The 23,311-nt window shown below is 48.1% G+C and overlaps 1 protein-coding gene across 4 annotated transcripts in view; it reads right to left on the bottom strand.

Annotated features, from left to right (window-relative positions):
• Positions 1-20,542, bottom strand: part of UPF2 (UPF2 regulator of nonsense mediated mRNA decay) — a 106,563-nt gene extending 86,021 nt beyond the window's left edge. For 2 of the 4 annotated variants that reach the window (XM_063448224.1, XM_063448227.1), the window contains exons 1-2: positions 20,455-20,542; positions 5,320-5,369 (exon numbers count right to left, since the gene is read on the bottom strand). The gene's annotated coding sequence lies outside the window, so the exon portion shown is untranslated. Of the gene's footprint in view, positions 1-5,319; positions 5,370-20,130; positions 20,150-20,264; positions 20,415-20,454 lie in introns of those variants that run through there. The other 2 variants (XM_063448225.1, XM_063448226.1) reach the window with 2 other exon arrangements.
• Positions 20,543-23,311: the final 2,769 nt, after the last annotated feature.

Raw genomic sequence — 23,311 nt, 5'->3', positions numbered from 1 at the left:
CTCACTCTGGGTCAAGAACTTTATGTACGAGTCCCACATGCAGTACAGACGTTGTTGGATTACAAAGGAAATCATTGGTTTAGTAACAGCCGTATGACCAAGTATCAAGCAATGTTGTGTGAAAACCCAAGAGTGCATTTAGAGACTGTAAACACCTTAAATCCAGCTACCCTTTTGCCACAACCTACTGAAAGTCAACATGATTGTTTGGAAGTAATGGATGAAGTATTTTGAAGTAGACCAGATCTTCGTGATTTTCCCATCCAGAACCCCGATGTTCAATATTACACCGACGGCAGTAGTTATGTGAAAGAAGGGATCCGCTATGCAGGATATGCAGTAACAACAATAGACAAGGTGATAGAAGCTCGGCCACTGGCGAAAGGAACATCAGCACAAAAGGCAGAATTGATAGCACTGACACGAGCGTTACAATTGGCTGAAGGTTTAAGAGTGAACATCTACACGGACTCCAAGTATGCGTTTTTAACCACTCATGCCCACGGAGCTCTGTATAAAGAAAGAGGACTACTGAATTCAGAAGGCAAAGAAATCAATACGCAGCTGAAATCCTACAACTATTGGAAGCAGTGTGGGAGCCGAAAGAAGTCGGTATCATACATTGTCGAGCGCATCTGAGAGGAGATGGTGATGTAACCAAAGGAAATCGGATGGCAGACAGTACAGCTAAGCGTGCCGCTGAATCAGGAAGACAGGAGTATGTGGGGCACATAGCTGCTCTAATACCAACCCCACTGTCTCAATGGACTCCAGTTTATACAGCTCAAGAAGAGGAGTGGTTAAAGACTGAACCAGGAAAGTATTTGGAGAACAAGTGGTATCAGCTAGAAGATGGAAGAATAGTCATACCAGCATCACTAGCGGTAGAAATTGTCCAAAACTATCACAACGGGACACATTCTGGGAGAGACAGTACAGAAGAATCTCTCAGAAAACATTTCTACATACCAAGATTGTCCAACTTGACTCAGGCCATTGTACGCAGATGTGTAACGTGTGCTAAAAATAATGCAAGACAAGGACCAGTAAAGCCACCAGGAGTCCAGTTTATGGGGGGACTCCCCATGTCCGATCTACAAATAGACTTTACAGTGATGCCTAAGTCGGGTGGACATCGTTACCTGCTGGTAATTGTGTGCACCTATTCAGGCTGGGTAGAAGCATGTCCTACTCGTACAGAGAAAGCAGGAGAAGTTGTGAGATTCCTGCTACGAGAAATAATACCCCGATATGGACTACCTTGTTCTATAGGATCGGACAATGGTCCAGCTTTTGTTCACCAGTGCCTACAACAACTGACTCATATGCTTGGTATAAAGTGGAGGCTTCATACTGCATATAGACCCCAGAGTTCTGGTAAGGTAGAGAGAATGAATAGAACTATTAAGAACCAGTTGGCTAAAATGTGTCAGGAAACCCAACTTAAGTGGAACGTTCTCTTACCCATAGCTCTATTGCGAATCCGCAGTACCCCTACCAGAAGGATGGGCCTTTCTCCTTTTGAAATCATGTATGGGCGACCACCTCCCGTACTTGGTAACTTAAGGGGGGACTTGAGTCAGTTGGGAGAAGGAATTACCCGGCAGCAGGTTGTAGAGTTGGGTAAGACTATGGAGGAGGTACAGAAATGGGTACAAGATAGATTACCTGTGAATATTTATCCCCCAGTTCATAGTTACCATCCAGGAGATCAAGTGTGGATTAAAGAGTGGAATAATGTACCGTTAGGGCCCAAGTGGAGAGGTCCTTATGTTGTTCTTTTGTCTACCCCTACAGCGATAAAAGTAGCCGAAGTGACTCCGTGGATACATCACTCCAGGGTTAAACCAGCAGCAGTCGATTCTTGGCAAGTTACAGCAGATCCAGAGAATCCCTGCAAGATCCGGTTAAAACGCACTACTCAGGCGGAGTAACGAGGAATCGTGTGGATTACAAATTTTATTGTTACAGGGATTTGGTGAAGTGAGTGTTTTAGACGGCCATAATAAAGCCTGTCCGCTCACCAGCACATAGTATATAAGCCAGGAAAGTCTCGAAGGGACACCTGTGAAGACGAGCAGAACTCCATTCCCTGCAGCCCTTACATCCTGGAAGCTGAGGTGCCTTCGCACAGACGAAGACTGAGGATGACGGCGAAAGATGTGTTTTTGATAGTGTTTATTTATGTGTGTTTTTATATTCAGGAAGGTAGAGGTACCGACACTCCTAGCTGTGAGGTATGCATTAAGACTACGAGAACAGGTAACCATATTTCCCAAACCCTAATTTGGCATTCACAATACGAGTGTAAAGGAGATGTATCAAGATGTAGATACCTTAATATAGACTATAGTGTGTGCCATTTAGGAGTAGGAGAACCTAAGTGCTTCAGTCCAGAGTATCAACCCCGTACAATTTGGTTGACTCTCAGGAATGGAGATCCTCGGGGGACCCTAATTAATAAGACAGTGTTAGAATCCGTACATTCTTCGGGTGTTCTGCTATTTGATGCATGTAAGGCGATATCAAGTGGTAGAAAGCCGTGGAATGTATGTGGGGATCTTAGATGGGAGAGGACGTATGGGTCTAACGATAAATATATTTGTCCCAGTAGTAAAAATAAATATGTGAGTCCTAGATGCCCAAATAGAGAATATAACTTTTGCCCATATTGGTCTTGTGTGGGGTGGGCAACTTGGGGACAGACAGTAGACAAGGACATGATAGTGACTAAGTTGCCTACCAGCCCATATTGTAAGTCTATGGAATGCAACCCAGTCCATATACTTATAAATAACCCCGACAAGTTCTTAGACAAGTATGGCAATTTATTTGGGTTTCAGATATACGGGACGGGTTTAGATCCTGGGACAGTATTGTTTATAGGGATAGAGACTGATACGGTATCCTCCCAGACTCATCAAGTATATCATTCCTTTTATGAAGAGATGAGTATGGATAATAAGATCCCCCATAATGCTAAAAACCTGTTCATTGATTTAGCCGAAAGTATTGCCGGTAGTCTTAATGTTACCAACTGCTATGTGTGTGGAGGTACTAACATGGGAGACCAATGGCCTTGGGAAGCAAAGGAGGTAATGTCCGGTTCTGAGGCAGTTGACCAACTAATATCTACACAAGCCGATTATCATATGAGTGTTAGAGGTAAATCTGAGTGGAGATTAAAGACCTCCATCATAGGTTATGTTTGCATAGCAAGGAAAGGAATAATGTATAATACTTCTGTAGGAGAATTAACTTGTCTAGGGCAAAAAGCTTATGATGACGATACTAAGAATACAACTTGGTGGTCGGCTTCAAATGTCTCAGAACCATCTAACCCGTTTGCTAGATACGCCAATTTAAAGGATGTGTGGTTTGACCTATCTATCACATCTAACTGGAGAGCCCCAGCAAATTTGTACTGGATCTGTGGTAAGAAAGCCTATTCGGAGTTGCCACAGGACTGGGAAGGGGCATGTGTGTTGGGTATGCTCAAACCATCCTTCTTCTTGTTACCTATTGAAACAGGTGAGACTTTAGGTGTTAAAGTGTATGATGTGAATCATAGGAAGAAAAGGGGACCCATAGAGATAGGCGCCTGGGAAGATAATGAATGGCCTCCCCAGCGTATTATAGATTATTATGGGCCAGCCACGTGGGCAGAAGATGGTACCTTTGGTTATAGAACCCCTATTTATATGCTCAACCGTATTATAAGATTACAGGCGGTGGTTGAGATTATCACTAACGAGACATCACAAGCGCTCAATCTTCTAGCGAAGCATAATACCAGGATGAGGACAGCAGTCTACCAAAATAGATTAGCTTTGGATTACCTTTTGGCAGTAGAGGGAGGTGTATGTGGGAAGTTTAACCTAAGCAATTGCTGTCTTCAAATAGATGACGAAGGGCAAGCAATAGCTGAGCTTACTAGCCATATGGTTAAACTAGCGCATGTGCCTACTCAGGTATGGAAAGGGTACAATCCAAGTAGTTGGTTTGGTAGCTGGTATGAGTGGTTTGGAGGGCTTAAGGCAGTGGTAGGTGGAGTCCTACTGATTTTAATGTTGTGTCTACTCCTACCGTGTCTTATACCCTTAGTAGTTAGATCTGTGCAAAGCCTGATAGAAAATATAGCAGAGAGGAAGGCTGCTGCACAGATAATGGCAATATATAAATATAAGGCTCTAGATCAGGGAGAACCAATGCAGGAAGATGAATGTTGAAGATTCACATCATAAGATAAGTCTGGTCTGGTTCAAGGTAACTTGCGGTGTAAGCAAACTAAGGTTAAGTGATGCCTCAAGTAATTGTAAAATATCAAGAGGCATCAAAGGGGGGAATGTGGTGGAATCTCGGTAAAAATAAATTTAGTAGGCCGAGATTACCACGTGGCATGTGTACGTGCATATGCTGACGTATCGATCAGTTGGTTGCACGAGGCAAGATACGATCAGTAGTGTACGGAGCATGTGCAAGAATACAGGATGTAGTATTCCCCTCCTCCATTGTGCTGGACAAGCCATGCGGTCAAACAGGAAGTTAATTCTTATTTGTGTTGATTGGTTAAGAGAATGTGCGGGTGGAGCTTGATATGGGAGGAGTTGTGTGCCTATATAGGGAGCCTGCACTATTGTCCGGGGCTCAGAACTTGCTGTATTTTGGTGACATTAGTCCCTCTGAGTCCCGATCGGTGATCCAATAAAGAATCTCTTCCTTCCTGAAGAAACCTGTGTCCATCCCTCTGTGCTTCGCTTCCGTCAGTTTCTCCGGTATCAATTCTTCAGCATCTCCATGCAGATCGTGGAGACCCTGAACGTCAGAGCACATTTTGCAGCACTGACCCAGGAAGCACCTCTAGTGACTGCCACAAGAAGTGTTCCTCGGCAGGAAACTAAACACTATATTTTCTCTGAAAAGGCAGTGTTTTCATCAAAATGCATGCAGGGACATACTATACACACCAGAAGAACTACATTGTTGTAGTTTTTCTGGTGACTACAGTGTCCCTGAAGGAAATTTCTTCAGTTTCAATAACACACATGGAAGCATAGAACCCAACATCATTGCTGCTGCTGACACTAAGAATGGCACAGAGCATCAAGGAGATGTTGTCTTAGCAATCTAGCTGCTTTTTCAAATACAATGCTCTTAACATTTTGAATGACTAGGTTTCATTTTCTATCAAAGTGAAAGCACTTACGAGCAGGACTAAAGTCACCCTTTGTCCTCTAAAATTTATTGCCATGTTTCAATTCCTCATTTGAACATCCTTCAGAAAAAGTCTATTTAAGTACAATTAATTTCATGACTTACCTTTCAGCTTTCGTGAGTTCACAGTTACGGAGTATACAAGACTTCAAGCTCTGTAAAATATAACAAATTTATTTTATTAATACCAAATCAGATGACAAATATGAAATACTGTGTATTTTTGAATTTATGTGTCGCATCTTTATTAGGGCCAGAGGTTCCCCTTACTAAGATTTGAAAGTGCCGTATAGTACTCAGGATCAATCACAAAGCATATACAGCTCTAGAGTGAATTAAAGAAATTTGACATTTTCCTAAAAGGGATGAGTGGACAGCAATGATATTGCCAGCTAGCAATTGATGGATCAACAATTTAGAGAAAACATGTTCCTCTCTCCTCCACCATAAAGATAAGCAAAAGACTTTCGGAGAGAAATGGTGCTAACAGGCAGAAGAGTGTTTATCAGAATATCAGATGATAAACAAAATTTGCTGATCCCCTACCTTCATTAATATATCTATTGGCGTCCACCATTGTAAATATTGTAATTTTTCCTGAGCTGAATGTTTACTTTGTGGAAATAAAATTACAAGAAATGTGTGGGGGGGGGGGGGGGGGCAGTTTTGATAATGTAAACAGAGCAATTTCTTAAATGGGCAAAGTATGCCCACACAGGGTGTGTGTCCACTGCTTCTCAATGACAAGATGACTATAAAGGAACTGTATTTACAATAATACACTTTACATGTCAAAACCTAATGTACGCAAGCCTTTTCTAAAAATATGTTCATTTCTTTCCCCCAAACCAGATATGCAGTCAAGTCTCATACTCCATACCCAGCGTATTCCCTTTTAAAAGTGAATTCATAATGAATCTAGAGCTGTTCCAAAGGTCCGTGGCAGGATTTCTGTTCAACCCATGTTGACCCCTACTCCCACCACAATGTGCACCCTCTGCATGCAGACACTGAACTTTCCTCATAGAGGTGCATTGATTCAATTCATCTCTACGAGGAGATGCTGATTGGTCAGGGCTGTGTTTGACATGTGCTGGCTCTGCCCCTGATCTGTCTCTTTGACAGTCTCACCCAATCCTATTGGAAAGCATTGTGATTGGCTCACAGAATCATTTCTGATGATGTCAGCTATAAGCAGGCAGATCAGGAGCAGAGGCAGCAGCTGTAGACTTGAATATAAGTAAGATTTTACAATATTTAAGGTAGGCAAGATGGTGGTTTTAACACTATAGGGTCAGAAATACAGGTTTGTGTTCCTGACCCTATAGTATTGCTTTAACCCCTTACCGACCTGACAGTTTTTCAATGTTCTTACTGTTAAGGACCAGGGCTGTTTTTACATTTCTGCTGTGTTTCTAATTAGCTGTAATTTTCCTCTTACTCATTTATACCCACACATATCATATACAGTTTTTCTCACCATTAAATGGTCTTTCTAAAGAAAGAAAAAACCAAGTAGCAAGAGAGGTGAGAACGGACAACAGCTCAATTAGCCTGCCCTTCGATGGGTCCCCGCTCAGATCTCAAGCTGGTTTTAGCTCATAATAAAGATACCAATTATTTTCAATACATCATATAATTAACTATAAAAATTTAAATATGATGAAAAAAAAAAAAAAAAAAACACACCTCACTTTTTCTAACTTTGACGCCTAAAATCTGTTGCGCATCTACAACAGCAAAAAAAAAACCCTGTGCTAAATAGTTTCTAAATTTTGTCCTGAGTTTAGAAATACCCAATGTTAAGATGTTCTTAGCAAGTTATAGGGCAGTGATGGCTAACCTTGACACTATAAATTATTTCTGGACTACATTTCCCATGATGCTCAGCTAGCTTTTAAACTCTAAAAGCTGCTGAGCATCATAGGAAATGTAGTCCAGAAAAAAATGTTATGGTGTCAAGGTTAGTCATCACTCTTATAGGGCTATAAGTACAAGTAGGACATTGCGGTTTCAAAATATATATATTTTTTAAAATCATCAATAGTGACATTGTAACACTGTTATCTGTCAAATCTCTGAATCACACCTCACATGTCTTTTTTTTTTTTAATTAGACAACCCAGAGTAATCAATATGGGGTATGTCCAGTCTTTTTTAGTAGCCACTGGGCTGTCTACTTTTGAAAATGTAGAGCCATCATGGGGGTAATTCTCATTCCTAGGCTACCATACGCTCTCAAAGGCAAAATAACCAATCTGTCAAATTTCAATGTGAAAAACAAAAAACAAAAAACAGAAAATCAAGCCTTATATTTGACCCTGTAACTGACAAAAACACTATATAACCTGTACATGGGGGGTACGGTTATACTTGGGAGACGTTGATGAACCCATATTAGTGTTTCAAAATAGTAAAACTTATCACAACAATGATATCAGTAAAAGTGCAGTTTGTGTGTGAAAAATGCAAACAATTTCACTGACAATATCATCGCTGTGATAGGTTTTACTGTTTTAAAACACTAATATTTGTGTTCAGCGAAGTCTCCTGCGTAAAACAGAACCCTTCCCCATGTACAGGTTTTAAGGTGTCATGGAAAGTTACAGGGTTAGATACAGTGCTAGCAAATAAAAATGTATCTGGACGGGGGGGCGTGGTCTGCAGCCGAGCGAGCTGGACGTGTCTGGGTAGAGCTCTGCTGCAACCACGGTGCCAATAGCCTACATTAGCGGAGACTGACCTTGGAAACTATGATACCAGGTGGGGGAAATGCGATGGACAAAAGGACTCCCCGAAACCAAAAGAAAAAACCAACGGAGACGGTCTCAGTACCCGAAATGTTCGCGGCCTCTCGCGCCATGAGGTCGAGCACCCAAGATGGCGGACGAGAGGGCCCGGGCACACCCTGTTCGCCCTCGAGCCCAGCGAGCGGAGGAGCTATGGGGTCTGCAGAATCCGACACCAGTCAGATCCTGGCAAAGCTGGCTGAAGTCCGCAGCTACTTGGCTACCGAGATGGTCCGCAACACTGCTGAAGTTAAGGCTGAGATACAGGCTTTAGGCGTGAGAACGGAGACGCTTGAGCGGCGGATGGAGTCCACTGTCGTGGCCCATAACGCCGCAGCTGCCCAAATCAACCACCTAACCTCTCAGCTATCCCTTGCAAGCTATGCAATCGACGATCTTGGGAATCGATCACGGCGCAACAATATCCGCCTTCGAGGACTGCCGGAGCAGGAGGGGGAAGGATCCCTGAGCGATGTGGTCTTGGGGATTTTTAAACCGCTTCTTCCTAATATCCCCGATCATTTATGGCATATCGAGCGGGCGCACAGAGCGCTTCGCGCCAAACGGGCGGATGACCGGCGTCCCAGGGATGTACTCATCAGATTCCTTTCCTACCAAACGAAGGAGGCCCTGATGAAGTTCGGCAGAGACCACCCGATTGTCCACAACGGGGCAGATCTTGCTCTTTTCCAGGATTTGACCCCTCTAACTCTACAGCGACGTCGGGACTGGCGCCCTATTACCGAATTGCTGCAGCGGCACTCTATTAAATATGCCTGGGGGCATCCCTTTCGGCTTCTGGCCTTCAGAGATGGACGCACCACAGTTTTATTTTCAGATGGCGACCCGGAGAGATTCCTGAGTGAGCTGGGGATCCGGACCCCTGAGGACTTCGCGGTTCCGAAGGGGCCAGGGGAGGTCCTGCCTGCTCTCCCCCGAGAGTGGTATGCGGCGGCGGATTGAGGTGATTGGGGGTCTCAGCTGTTCACCCCGAGCTGTGGTTCGAGGTCCCAGATGGCAAGGTCTCACGGGTGGGTACATATTGCTTGGGAGGGGGGAAGCTGGATCCCACTTGGTGGGGACTTTCCTTTTTTGATGGGGGCTATGGCAGCCGGGCTCTTGCGTAAGGCCCTAAGGGGCTTTTGGTTCACCCTTGCTGCGGGTGGGATTGTTAATTCTGGGGAGGGTTAGGGTTGCTCGCTCTCCCCGCCCGTGGCTCTGTTGCCCGCGATGACTTTCTCAAAGGGGCCCCTTCTATACCCACTGTTCCACTTGACCCGAAGCCGAAAATTGTTTCGATTATTATGGGATATTCGGGGTCTGGGGACTTCTATGTACTTTTTTCATTATGGAAGGGCTGCGGGAATATTGTGGGGCGGCGGGCGGCGGAGGTCATGTGCAGTTATTCCCTTTCCGAATGCTCTGTCATTTTCGGTTATATCCCGAGCTAAACTGATGTGTTGGTGTTTTAGTATGTGAGGGGTTAGTGGCCGGAGGGGATTGGGGCCCTGACAACTGGGATCATATAGACAGCATCCTTGGCTTTATGGGATGCCCCTATTGCAGGTGGGATCGTGGCCTCGGGAGGGGCGGGATTCCACGCTCTCTCTGAAAATGGCCCTGATATTCTTCATATTAGTCTGACGGGGCCCCTTCTCTGCCTTTTACTATAGCATGTTCCCCCGCTCGACTCATGTATTTTTGCTGGGTCTCGGGGGACCGGCGATTGCTGTACATTGTTTTTTTTAGTATGTTTCTTTGTTAAGAGGGGTTGCGGGATCGTTGGCGGGGCGGCGGGCGGCGGGCACTGTCAAATGTTTTCTGTTCCAAGTGTGTCGGGGCTGGTTGAAGATGCATTTTTGTTTAACTTGAGGCTGTATATGCTAGGTTTATGATGCTGGTGGGGGATAGGGCCGGGGGATCTGATTGTGGATCGTTGTGGTAGTGGGCATTCTCTACTTCGGGGCCCGGCCACGTCTCCAGGAGACTGACTACTTTCCCGGGCACGGTGCTAACCCTCAGTATCTTATCCCTATTATCCTCGTTCCGGGGCCCGTAGACTCGGGGGATGGGGGCCATGGGCCAGTGCCCCGGCTGACGGCCCCGGGGAGGAGGGATTCTTCTTCCGGCCTGAAGTGTATGTGTGTGCTCTATATACTCCTTTTTTGTTTTTTCTTTCTCACGTGATGCTTTCTAATGCCAATCCCTTCGCATGCAGTCTACACTTCCTTATTGATACCTCTGGAGGTGGCCCTAGACCCTGATGGATTCTCCCACCCTCACAGTGGGGGGACCTGAATCGGAAAGTATAACATGTCAATTTCACTTCCGACCTCATGACACTTCACACACAAATTGCTACATGTATACATAATACCATTTTGGATGCATGATCGTAGTCAGGTGGCCACCATCATTTGTATTTGGTAACACTGTATCCCCCCCCCTCCGCTGTTGGTTGTTGCCGGAGCAGGGGGAGGGGGTAGCGGATTTGCCGGCTGCCCCCAGGCACCCTTTTTAGTGCCCCTCCAATGGGGGTCGCGACACTGGGCTACGCCCTGACGCGACCCGAAAGCTTCCCACCCACCGTTTGGTATCTCCCAATACTTATTGATTTGTTCTCTGTCTCCAATTTAAATGTGATTGGCACCCTAGGGGTGCCCATCTTGATTGGTCTATGTTCCTACTTCTCTGGGGCCCAATTGGTGCTCTGGAGAGGTTTCAACATATACCCCGTATTGTCCTGGCAATAGGTAAGACCAGGCTACTGTTTTTGTCATTGTTACTCTTTACATTTTCCATTCTCTCACCCTACCCTCCTATCCCTAGTTCGTTCCTTTCTCAACCCCACTTTCCCTCTCTACCCCCCCTGGGAGGGGCAGCCACTGGACCCACTGTGCTTCCTCTAAGTCGAACCAAAGCGGGATTGCCAGATAAGACTAGCGTGACCTTCCACCCATCGTCATGCCGTTAAAGATTTTGTCTTTAAATGTTAAGGGACTTAATGCCCCGAATAAAAGACGTCTCATGTTCCGGGAACTCAAACGCCTCAACCCCGACATAGCGTTCCTACAGGAGACACATCTCCCACAGAACGCGAAGTTTGCTTTAAGAGATCACACGTTTCGGATTGTACACGAGGCTAGGGCCCTAAATAAGAGGAATGGAGTAGCGGTACTTGTACACCATAGGTGCCCTATCCGGATAGGGACCGTGACATCGCATCCGGCGGGCCGATTCTTAGTGCTTTTGGGGAGTTTATACTCCCATACGATCCACCTCCTTAATATATATGCCCCCAACGACCCCTCTGCCGAATTTTGGGACTCCATGGCCTGAACGGTTAATGAGCTGCCGCATGGAATGATTATTGTGGGGGGTGATCTTAACGCCACTCCATGTCCAGCTGTCGACCGGAGCCAGGGGGGTGGGTTACCAAGGTCGCATAGGAGGGGGGGACAAGATAAACTGCTTCGCAAGTTCATCCAGCGCACTGGCCTCCTGGACATCTGGAGGGCTCACCACCCTGACGACCGCGATTATACCTTTTACTCTGCCCCCCATGATACATACTCGAGGATCGACGTATTACTGGTCAACTCCCACCTGGCACCAAAGGTCTCGGACTCCTCGATTGGATCTATTACGTGGTCGGACCATGCTGAGGTCACATTGTCATTAGATAATCTGTGTACTGAGTCTCCGTGGTCTTGGAAATTGAATACCTCCTTGCTACAGGATCCGGCCGTAGTGGAGACTATCCGTATGGAATTGTCCGATTACTTCGACAGGAATGTGGTGCCTGATCTCCGTCCAGCCACGATATGGGCCGCCCACAAAGCGGTAATACGGGGTATATTTATTCGTGAAGCCACTCTAAAGAAAAAACGCAAAATGCAGTTACTGTCGTCTCTCTTAGAGGCTTTGGGCAAAGCTGAGGAGAAGCACAAGACCGCTTCGACCGCTGATACGCTAGCGAATGTACAGGCGCTGCGTTCCTCAGTACGCGAGACGCTTCTGGACGATACAACCAGAGCTATGGTATGGTCCAAGAGGACGTACTACGAAAAGTCCAACAAAATGGACACGCTTCTGGCACGATCACTCCGCCCGAGACAGGGACACTCCCACATCACTAGGATCAAAGACTCCGCTGGTAAGTACCGCACTGACCCCACTGATATCGCAAAGATTTTCTCGGAATACTACTCAGCACTATACAACCACTCCGGGGGGGGCGGCAGCGACCAACAACAACGCGAGACGGAGGACACTCGGATATTCTTGGATCAATTGGCACTGCCAAGGCTTGATCTAGTAGCTACAGCTAACCTGGGAGCGCGAATCACGGCCGATGAAATTGATGCGGCAATCTCCACGCTGAAAGGCAACAAAGCCCCTGGACCGGATGGATTCGACGGCGGCTATTATAAAGTCTTTCGGGAAACTCTTACACCACACATGGAGACGTTGTTTAACGACCTCATGGAGGGGGGGGTTCCGGATAGAGACATGTCGCTGGCCGACATAGTCCTCTTACCGAAACCGGGCAGAGATGACTCGATTCCCGAGAACTTCCGCCCGATCTCGCTGATCAATCATGATTCTAAAATTCTGGCTAAGATCTTAGCGACACGCTTGAACCCCTTCCTCACTCACTTAGTCCATCCGGACCAGGTGGGTTTTATACCCGGCAGACAATTGTATGAGAACACTCGGCGCAATATCGACCTTATTTGGAGGCAAGCAACCAAAGGGATCCCTACCCTGATCCTGTCGCTTGATGCCGAAAAGGCCTTCGATAGAGTTAAGTGGCCCTATTTATTCGAGGTCCTGCGGCACTTTGGCCTACCTGACTCATATCACTGCAATTCGGGCTCTGTATACGGATGTTCGGGCGAGGGTCCGGATAGCGGGATCAGGGGCACTACCTTTCTCATTGGGCAATGGCACCAGACAGGGCTGCCCTTTGTCTCCCCTGCTATTCGCCCTCTCGCTGGAACCCCTCCTACAAAAGGTGCGTAACACGCCCGAAATTCAGGGAATTTCTCTAGGGAATAGGCGATATGTGGTCTCCGCCTTTGCAGACGATGTATTGTTGACTCTGACGTCTCCGAAAGAGTCGATGGATGCTTTGGCGGCGGTGCTGGAATCCTACGGTAGCCTGGCAGGCTATAAGGTGAACCTGCCTAAATCGAGTGCGCTCCCTATTTGTATGTGTGACCCTGAAGTTACGTACGTAGGGACTGTGCATGATATTCGCATGGAGAAACACCGTCTCAAATACCTAGGGATACACCTGACAGCAGACCCCGCCCAGTTATTCAGACAAAATTACACTCCCCTGATCCGCACTCTGATATCTGACATGGAAAACTGGCAGGATAAACCGATCTCATGGATCGGTAGGATCCACGCTGTAAAAATGAATGTGCTCCCCAGGATTTTATTTCTGTTTCAGGCCCTTCCGGTCAAGCTGATTAGGTCTGACTTAGGGGCACTGCAACAGGCGGTGGGGAAGTTCATATGGCAGAACAGGAAACACAGGGTCTCCCGTAATGTCTTGTACAGAGCACGGTCGAGGGGGGGCCTGGGATTACCTAACTTCTTTTTCTATTACCTAGCGGCCCAACTCTCGCAAATCGCGTTTTGGCACTCTCCCCCGGATGAGAGAAGATGGGTGGATTTAGAATCGGCTCTTATGGGACCTGATCTCCCTCAGTTCTACATCTGGGTCCCTCGGGACCAGAGACCGATAGCAAAAATTGCTTGCCCGGCCATAGCGAACTCGGTGAAAATATGGGATGCTACATCGGTCAAGTATGGGCTATCCCCTCGGGAATCCCCACTGACTCCCTACTTGAGGAATAAAGCCTTCACCCCAGGATTGGATGCCAGGGCGTTCAAAGGGATCGAGAGTACGGGCCTCCAGCGTCTATGCCAACTCTACGAGGGCGGAACACTTCTTAGGTTCGAAGATTTACAAACTAGAGCGGCCCTACGCCCATCGGACTTTTTCCGATACATCCAACTTAGGGACTATGCGCAGACTTCGGCAACTAAATTATGCGCGCTCCAACCACTCACCTTTTTTGAAACCCTATGCCTTAAGGAACAGTTCCCAAGGGGCCTTATCACAAAATTGTACGCACACTTGAGTACCTCCACTTCGGAGTGGGGGGAGCTTACGTATATAGCCCAATGGGAAGCTGACCTTCGCGAAGAGTTGGAAGGGGTGGACTGGCAGGAGATTTGGGAAGCTGCGGCGACCTCCTCTATATGTGTAACTATGCAGGAACAAGCATATAAAACCTTGTTCAGGTGGTACACCACCCCGGTGAAGCTCTGTAGAATGCATAGGCTATCTACGGACGTATGCTGGAGAGGCTGTGGGCAAAAAGGAACCTACTTGCACATGTGGTGGGAGTGCCCTGTGGCCCAGACTTTCTGGGGGCAGGTAGCGGGGTTATTGAAAGATATCTTCGGCAGGGAGGTAGGGCTGGACCCATGGGTATTCCTCCTGGCCCGGCCACTGGAGGACTGGACCAGGACTGAACAAAAGTTAGTCCATAGGGTGATTCTGGCGGCAAGGCGGGCCCTTGCGCAGGTTTGGCGTCAACCCTCAGCTCCCTCACTTCGCATGTTGCTGCAGAAAATCAAGGATAATTACCTCATGGATAAACTCACTGCAAAGGTCAGGGGCACGAATGCGAAGTTCGACAGAATATGGGCACCTTGGGTAGATAGTAACTTAGGAGATTAGGACCCACGGGAGCTGGACCTGTCTTCTCCTTTTTGCAGAGACACGGGGGCTTCCGCTGGGACACCACCAGGGGGCGGACAGCCCCTTGGGGGTTGTGCTGCCCACAGGCGGGTACAGGGATGTTAGGTCAGGACCACAAGACATGACTATTTATTCGGGAGCTTGGGGCTCTGTGACTATGCCAACCCCTCCCACACATCTTTCCCATCTCTTCCCCCCCCCCTTCTGACTCTTCTCTTTTTTCTCTTTTCTTTCCCTATTTTCTTTCATATTCCTAGTTCAAGTTCTTCTATGTCTTCTACTTCCTTTAATATTCATGTGTATGGCTACACTACATCCACCACGATTTAATGAACCCCGCCCCTGTACTGTTTGGATAGGGTCACTATAGCACGGATTACCGATCACTGCATATAGTCACGCCATTTAGCACCCCCAGACACCGGGGAGGGGCGGGATTCTCAGATATTTTGGAGGCTCTGCTATTATGTGTTAGTAAGCTTTGACTTATGAACCTCTACTTCTGGCAGGATAGCCATACCAGATTTCCTTGATTTTTATATATATTGAAAATTGGAAGGACACCGCTCACATATCTGGAACGATTCAAGGACGATTTGCCGAATAAGCTATCAATCTTGCTAAACACTTGTGTTTTATTTTGTATATCGTACCTTTTCCATGCCTAAACCCATGAATAAGTCAGATATGTGATGTTTGTATTAATATTGTTTGTATTAATGGTGTTCAACCTTGTTAAAAATAAAGAATTAAAAAAAAAAAAAAAAAAATGTATCTGGACTTTGTGCCTGGGTTATCAGGCAGGTCCCTCAAATTGCAATCAATAAAAATATTACATAAATATGCACATAGAATTTAAAATAAATATATATATATATATTTTTTTTTTTAAGTATACGTGTTTATTTATGAAGTAAAATAAAATAAAGTTTATGTATTTATATATACATAGAGATGGATAGAATAGTTATTCTAAGTGTATTTTGATATAAATATATTGATATCAAAATAGTTAGAATAGAATTACACATAATTTCTTTTTTATTACAATTTATTATTTTATATACACACATACGTGTGTAATTTTACTTTAAGTGTATTTTTATATGTATATTCATTTAAAAAAAATACACTTAGTATGAGAGATAGATAGATAGATAGATAGATAGATAGATAGACAGACACACACACACACACACACACACACACACACACAGTATATAGATATACAAGGACTGTTTCTGTCGGACATGCCCAGTAGGTCCACGGTCGGGAAGGGGTCAAATGGACACTATAGTCACCAGAACAACTACAGCTTAATGGAGTTGTTCTGGTGAGTATAGTCTGTCCCTGCAGATATTTTCACGTAAACACTGCTTTAAGAGAAAAGGTAGAGCTCTGTAGTGACACCTCCAATGCCATTCACTTAGTGACTAGAGGTGCATCCTGGGTCATTTGCTGTAGGTTAAGCATCTCCACACACTGCATGGAGAAGTTGAACTTTTCCCATAGATTTTCATTGATTCAATGTACCTCTATGAGAAGATGCTAATTGGCCAGGATGGCATCTCACACACACTTTCTTGGCTCAGATCATCAGAATTGACAATTTCAGCCAATTTAATGCTTTCCTATGCAAAATGTATAGATTTTTTTTGTTACCACGTTTGAAAGGGTATTAAAGCTACTCGTGCCACAGCACACACAAAAAAATAAATAAGTTTACAAACCAACAAGCAGAGTATAGCAACCTCAAGTGCATGGAGTGACAAAATACAACAAAAATCTAGGCACCACAAGTGTATGTGTAGGTATCAAGTTAGCCATTAACCCACCCCAAGCCAATCACTGCCATCCTGGATAGACAAAATAGTGAAAATCTGAACGTATCAATTCTGCATTATCAATGATGTTGAAGAGTGGGTGGTCACTAATTCTCTGTTATTTAGGAGTTAAGTCACATTTTCTTCGGTTTATGCAGCCCTCACCACATCTCCTCTGCCTGTGACAGATAAAGACTGCATGAAAAAAAAAAAAACGGTTTCATTTTCAATCAGGAAGTAACTTACTTTAAAAGTTTGTATCTCCTGCTCTGTAAATTGAACTTTAATTACATACAGGAGACTCCTGCAGGGTCTAGCAAGCTTTTAACAGAGCAGGAGAGAAAACATTCTAAACTGAACAGAATGTTCAATAAAGTATAAACATTAGATGGCTCTTTACAGGAAGTGTTTAGGAAGGCTGTGTAAATTACTTGCAGGGAGGTGTGCCTATAGTTGCATAAACAAAGTGAATTAACCAATAGAGAACTGAGCAGTAAAACTACAGGGGCATGATCTATATCCAAAACTGCATCATTAATCTAAAGTTGTTTTGGTGACTAGGATATCCCTTTAATAATTCTATACCCTACCCTTTAAAGTTTCACATAAAATATTACAAATTAACTAACAGCCTTGCTCAGCAGACATGCTCTGCTGCCAACTCAGCAAAATGTTTATGTCTATGTGACCATCTCCATCACACCAGGAGTCAGTTTCCCCCTCAATCCAGTTCCTCCTGTTTGTCCTTCATTCCCTTCCTACTCACCACCAGCTCTGCACTCCAACACCTGCCCCAGCCGCCTCCTGTACAGACAGGATCAGTGACAGACCTGTACAGGCCCTGGGCACACTCACTCACTCCCAGCAGGCTGGGCACACTCACCCACTCCCAGCTCCCTGAGCACACTCACTCACCCACTCCCAGCTCCCTGAGCACACTCACTCACCCACTCCCAGCTCCCTGAGCACACTCACTCACCCACTCCCAGCTCCCTGAGCACACTCACTCACCCACTCCCAGCTCCCTGAGCACACTCACTCACCCACTCCCAGCTCCCTGAGCACACTCACTCACCCACTCCCAGCTCCCTGAGCACACTCACTCACTCCCCCCCAGCTCCCTGAGCACACTCACTCACTCCCCCCCAGCTCCCTGAGCACACTCACTCACTCCCCCCCCAGCACCCTGGGCACACTCACTCCCCCCCCAGCACCCTGGGCACACTCACTCCCCCCCCAGCACCCTGGGCACACTCACTCCCCCCCCCAGCACCCTGGGCACACTCACTCCCCCCCCCAGCACCCTGGGCACACTCACTCCCCCCCCCAGCACCCTGGGCACACTCACTCCCCCCCCCAGCACCCTGGGCACACTCACTCCCCCCCCCAGCACCCTGGGCACACTCACTCCCCCCCCCCAGCACCCTGGGCACACTCACTCCCCCCCCCAGCACCCTGGGCACACTCACTCCCCCCCCCAGCACCCTGGGCACACTCACTCCCCCCCCCAGCACCCTGGGCACACTCACTCCCCCCCCCCAGCACCCTGGGCACACTCACTCCCCCCCCCAGCACCCTGGGCACACTCACTCCCCCCCCCAGCACCCTGGGCACACTCACTCCCCCCCCCAGCACCCTGGGCACACTCACTCCCCCCCCCAGCACCCTGGGCACACTCACTCCCCCCCCCAGCACCCTGGGCACACTCACTCCCCCCCCCAGCACCCTGGGCACACCCACTCCCCCCCAGCACCCTGGGCACACCCACTCCCCCCCAGCACCCTGGGCACACTCACTCCCCCCCAGCACCCTGGGCACACCCACTCCCCCCCAGCACCCTGGGCACACCCACTCCCCCCCAGCACCCTGGGCACACCCACTCCCCCCCAGCACCCTGGGCACACCCACTCCCCCCCAGCACCCTGGGCACACCCACTCCCCCCCAGCACCCTGGGCACACCCACTCCCCCCCAGCACCCTGGGCACACCCACTCCCCCCCAGCACCCTGGGCACACCCACTCCCCCCCAGCACCCTGGGCACACCCACTCCCCCCCAGCACCCTGGGCACACCCACTCCCCCCCAGCACACTCACTCACTCCCTCCCTCCCCCCAGCACACTCACTCACTCCCTCCCTCCCCCCAGCACACTCACTCACTCCCTCCCTCCCCCCAGCACACTCACTCACTCCCTCCCTCCCCCCAGCACACTCACTCACTCCCTCCCTCCCCCCAGCACACTCACTCACTCCCTCCCTCCCCCCAGCACACTCACTCCCTCCCTCCCCCCAGCACACTCACTCCCTCCCTCCCCCCAGCACACTCACTCCCTCCCTCCCCCCAGCACACTCACTCCCTCCCTCCCCCCAGCACACTCACTCCCTCCCTCCCCCCAGCACACTCACTCACTCCCTCCCCCCAGCACACTCACTCACTCCCTCCCCCCAGCACACTCACTCACTCCCTCCCCCCAGCACACTCACTCACTCCCTCCCCCCAGCACACTCACTCACTCCCTCCCCCCAGCACACTCACTCACTCCCTCCCCCCAGCACACTCACTCACTCCATCCCCCCAGCACACTCACTCACTCCATCCCCCCCAGCACACTCACTCACTCCATCCCCCCCAGCACACTCACTCACTCCATCCCCCCCAGCACACTCACTCACTCCATCCCCCCCAGCACACTCACTCACTCCATCCCCCCCAGCACACTCACTCACTCACTCCATCCCCCCCAGCACACTCACTCACTCACTCCATCCCCCCCAGCACACTCACTCACTCACTCCATCCCCCCAGCACACTCACTCACTCACTCCACCCCCCCAGCACACTCACTCACTCCATCCCCCCAGCACACTCACTCCCTCCCCCCAGCACACTCACTCACTCCCTCCCCCCAGCACACTCACTCACTCCATCCCCCCAGCACACTCACTCACTCCATCCCCCCAGCACACTCACTCACTCCATCCCCCCAGCACACTCACTCACTCCATCCCCCCAGCACACTCACTCACTCCATCCCCCCCAGCACACTCACTCACTCCATCCCCCCAGCACACTCACTCACTCCATCCCCCCAGCACACTCACTCACTCCATCCCCCCCAGCACACTCACTCACTCCATCCCCCCCAGCACACTCACTCACTCCATCCCCCCCAGCACACTCACTCACTCCATCCCCCCCAGCACACTCACTCACTCACTCCACCCCCCCAGCACACTCACTCACTCCACCCCCCCAGCACACTCACTCACTCCACCCCCCCAGCACACTCACTCACTCCACCCCCCCAGCACACTCACTCACTCCACCCCCCCAGCACACTCACTCACTCCACCCCCCCAGCACACTCACTCACTCCAGCACACTCACTCACTCCCCCCAGCACACTCACTCACTCCCCCAGCACACTCACTCACTCCCCCCAGCACACTCACTCACTCACAGCTCCCTGGGCACACACACACACTCCCAGCATGCTAGGCACACCCTCTGGCTCACCCACTTTACGGAGGCTCAATAATAAACTTATTCCTGTGCTTCCTGAGCGCTTTATTTCCAGCAGAGGTTACACCCCCAGAGCCATCACTAGCCCTGGGCAGCCAGCAGTCTCCCCCATGGCTCCCACACATGGCTTACCAGCACCTTCTCCCCATCGTTACCCCGAGGGCGACAGGAAACCGGGATCACACAGCGAGCCCCTGCTTCCCGGGCCAGTGATCCGATGTGGCGGCCACAGATAGCTGGGAGGGCTGATGGCGGTCCCCGTGGGTGGAGGGGGCTATCCGGGGCGGGGGGTCTCGCGCCAGTGACAGCGATAACCGTTTACCTTTCAATTTGTAAACACTCCGCTTCCAGCACGGTTCGTTCAGCAGGACCCCGCACCTCGGGCTGCCCCGCTAACTGCCTGTTACATACCTGAGAGGTAACACGGCTGGGCACAACGATCCGAGCATAGTCTGAGCCCGGGATCAGCGGGAGCGTCCGAAAACTGATCTGTGTGTCTGAGGAGCCCTTATAAAACGAAACACCAAAATGTACATTGAAAAAAGGCACAGCCAGGGACAGAGGAGCGAAGGACCCCAGCTGTGGTAGCAGAGCTAGGAATAACGGAAGCGGAAGTGCTGGCTGTCAGATGGTTATGGACAGCTGCTGGGTTTACATGTAGTGCACATGACAGCTGTCCATTGCTAGACATCGTGTAACAAGAGGGTCACACTGGGAATGTATGTAGGGCAGGGGCTCCCAACCCAGTCCTCAAGTAACCCTCCTGGTTCAGGATTTAGGGGTTACCCTGTCGTGTCTAAAGTGTTTTTTTTTTTTCTTCCTCTAAAAACACCGTAGACACTACTGGGTAATCCCTAAATCCTGGACTGTTACGGGGTATTTCAGGACTGGGTTGGGAACCATTGCTGGAGGGGGCCAAATAGGACTGAATGTACTTTGTATCTCTAGTGTCAAGTTACATAACAGGATTCTTAACAACTACAACATGGACCCCTAAAGCACTTTAGCTTGCTGAAAACCTTTATGTCTGAATAGTGTGGCCTATCTTTTTTTATTCTGCAAAAGGTACAGATTTCAATAGACCTTTACACTTTTATAAATCAACTTGGTTACACCCCTCTGGATGTCAATCAGACAACTGTTCCTGTTACTTCCTGGTTTGGTTAGCTCAGTGGAGCTAATTTCAGGCGGCAGCAATTGCTCAGAGCACCTTCCTTGCTAAGATGTCTCAATGAGCTGCATTGGGAGATCTGTGATTGGACTTTCCTGAATTCTGGTATCCTTGACTTTAGGCTTTCCCTCATCATTGTGTCTGATTCTGTGTTCCTGACCTCGGCAAGTATTTTGACTATTCTTGGATACGTGAAGGCCGACCATTCAAAAGTCCGGTTATTAGTTATCCTTAGTCCTAGGTGTGACACAGTTCTGCATGCTGGATCAACTTGTAATCCTGACAGCTACTTGCTTGCAACCTCATTACCCATTTCTGTTTCAAAACTTTCTTTGAGCAGTTTTGATAAAACCAGAGTTCCCCAAGGGGGCGGAGGTAGCAAGGGAGCTGATAGGAAGCACCTGCATTGAGCTCCAATTCACGGGCTACATTAAGTGCCTATGGCAGCGGAAAATCAGTGTTCACACCTGCCCCAAACGTGTCTGCAGACACCCATAGATATGGGGAATCACTCTAAAAAGCTGCGGGCAGCACAAGCAGGACGTTCCCGAGATATCGTCCTACAGCAAGCTGAACCTAAGATGGCAGGCGCACCAGCCGAGGAGTCCTCATCCTCGGAGGAGCGGGAAATTGACACTCTGGATGATTTCCCCCCAGGGGCCCTCTATAACCCCTCCTTGGATGAGGAGGATGATTCACTAAAGGCGATATTTAATCACTCCTGAAAGAGATGAAGCAACAGAGGTTGGAAAAGTGAGCAGAGAAGTGCGCACCCTAGGAGGCCGAGTGAAGGAGGTGGAAGGAGAGGTGGCAGAGTTGCAGCAATTCAAGATTGACACTGGAGACGGCCTCACAAGTCTAAGGGAAACATGTGAGTCTATGCAGGCCAGGATGGCATCCCTAGAAGACAGCATCCACCGCAAACATATCAAGATTAGAGGCATTCCTGACGCCTTAACCGTGGCTCAACTGCCCACCTATATAGGCCGTTTGTTTCTATACCTGCTGAAATGGAAGTCCACCTCTGCCACACCAGTGAATAGGAGATCCTGCGATACAATTACACAGCTGTCCCACATAGGCGATAAACTAGCCATTATGAAAGCCACCAGAAGCATACAGACATCAAACAGTGTATAATTCAACATGAAATAAGGTACATAACAACCATCATGGGATTTCACTAACATGTCAGAATGTTGATAGAACAGGGTTATGGACAGGAGAAGATAGTTCTACTCGTGGTCATTGTTATATGGTAGAAGCAGGATAGGTCACATGATACTTCAAAAATTAATTATGACTAGCATTTGTATATTGTCAACATTTTCAGCAATGCATTACATTTATACATCGGAATATATAACAAGTAATTGACAGATAAAATTATAGCTCAAATGAACTTGCAATCTAGGATCTGAATAAAATATCTATTTTTTAGGATCAGGCTACTACTAACTTGCAAATAAAGAGCAAAACGCAAAACCTAACAGAGAGACGTATTACTGGTCCATGTGGCTGGTCTTTTCTTTAAAAGCCTCCAGAGAAGCACACCATGGAAACAGAAAATAGTGAATTACTGTAGTCACACAACTATATAAGGTCAGGAATCCAGATAAGTATCCAAATAGAAAACTAGTGTCAGGCAGGTCTATACCAAAAAACAGTCTCAGCAGCACAAAAGGCACTGATATCTCCAAGCTCAGGTATATGTATGCTGTGAATGTGGCTGACATTTCTTGTCCATTTGGCTGCAGAAAATTATATGAGTGCCCACAATCAGCTGTAATTCAGCAAGGCCAAATTAATTCAGAATGAAGGACAGCAATAACTATTCAGGGCACCCTTTAATTTTATTACATTTTGTATCAGAGATAACATATGCTTGTCTGAGTTTCAATGGATCTGGACCTGTGCTTGGAGTATATAGTGTATACCAGTACTTGCAATGTGCCTTCCATATCTACTCTGGTCCTGCGTAAATTATCATGCTGCTTTTTAAACAGGA

This window comes from Pelobates fuscus, chromosome 3 (genome assembly GCF_036172605.1).
Source record: "Pelobates fuscus isolate aPelFus1 chromosome 3, aPelFus1.pri, whole genome shotgun sequence".
NCBI classification, from domain to species: Eukaryota; Metazoa; Chordata; class Amphibia; order Anura; family Pelobatidae; genus Pelobates; species Pelobates fuscus.
Note: the sequence above shows the minus strand (reverse complement) of the source record. Positions and strands in the feature narration are given on the sequence as shown.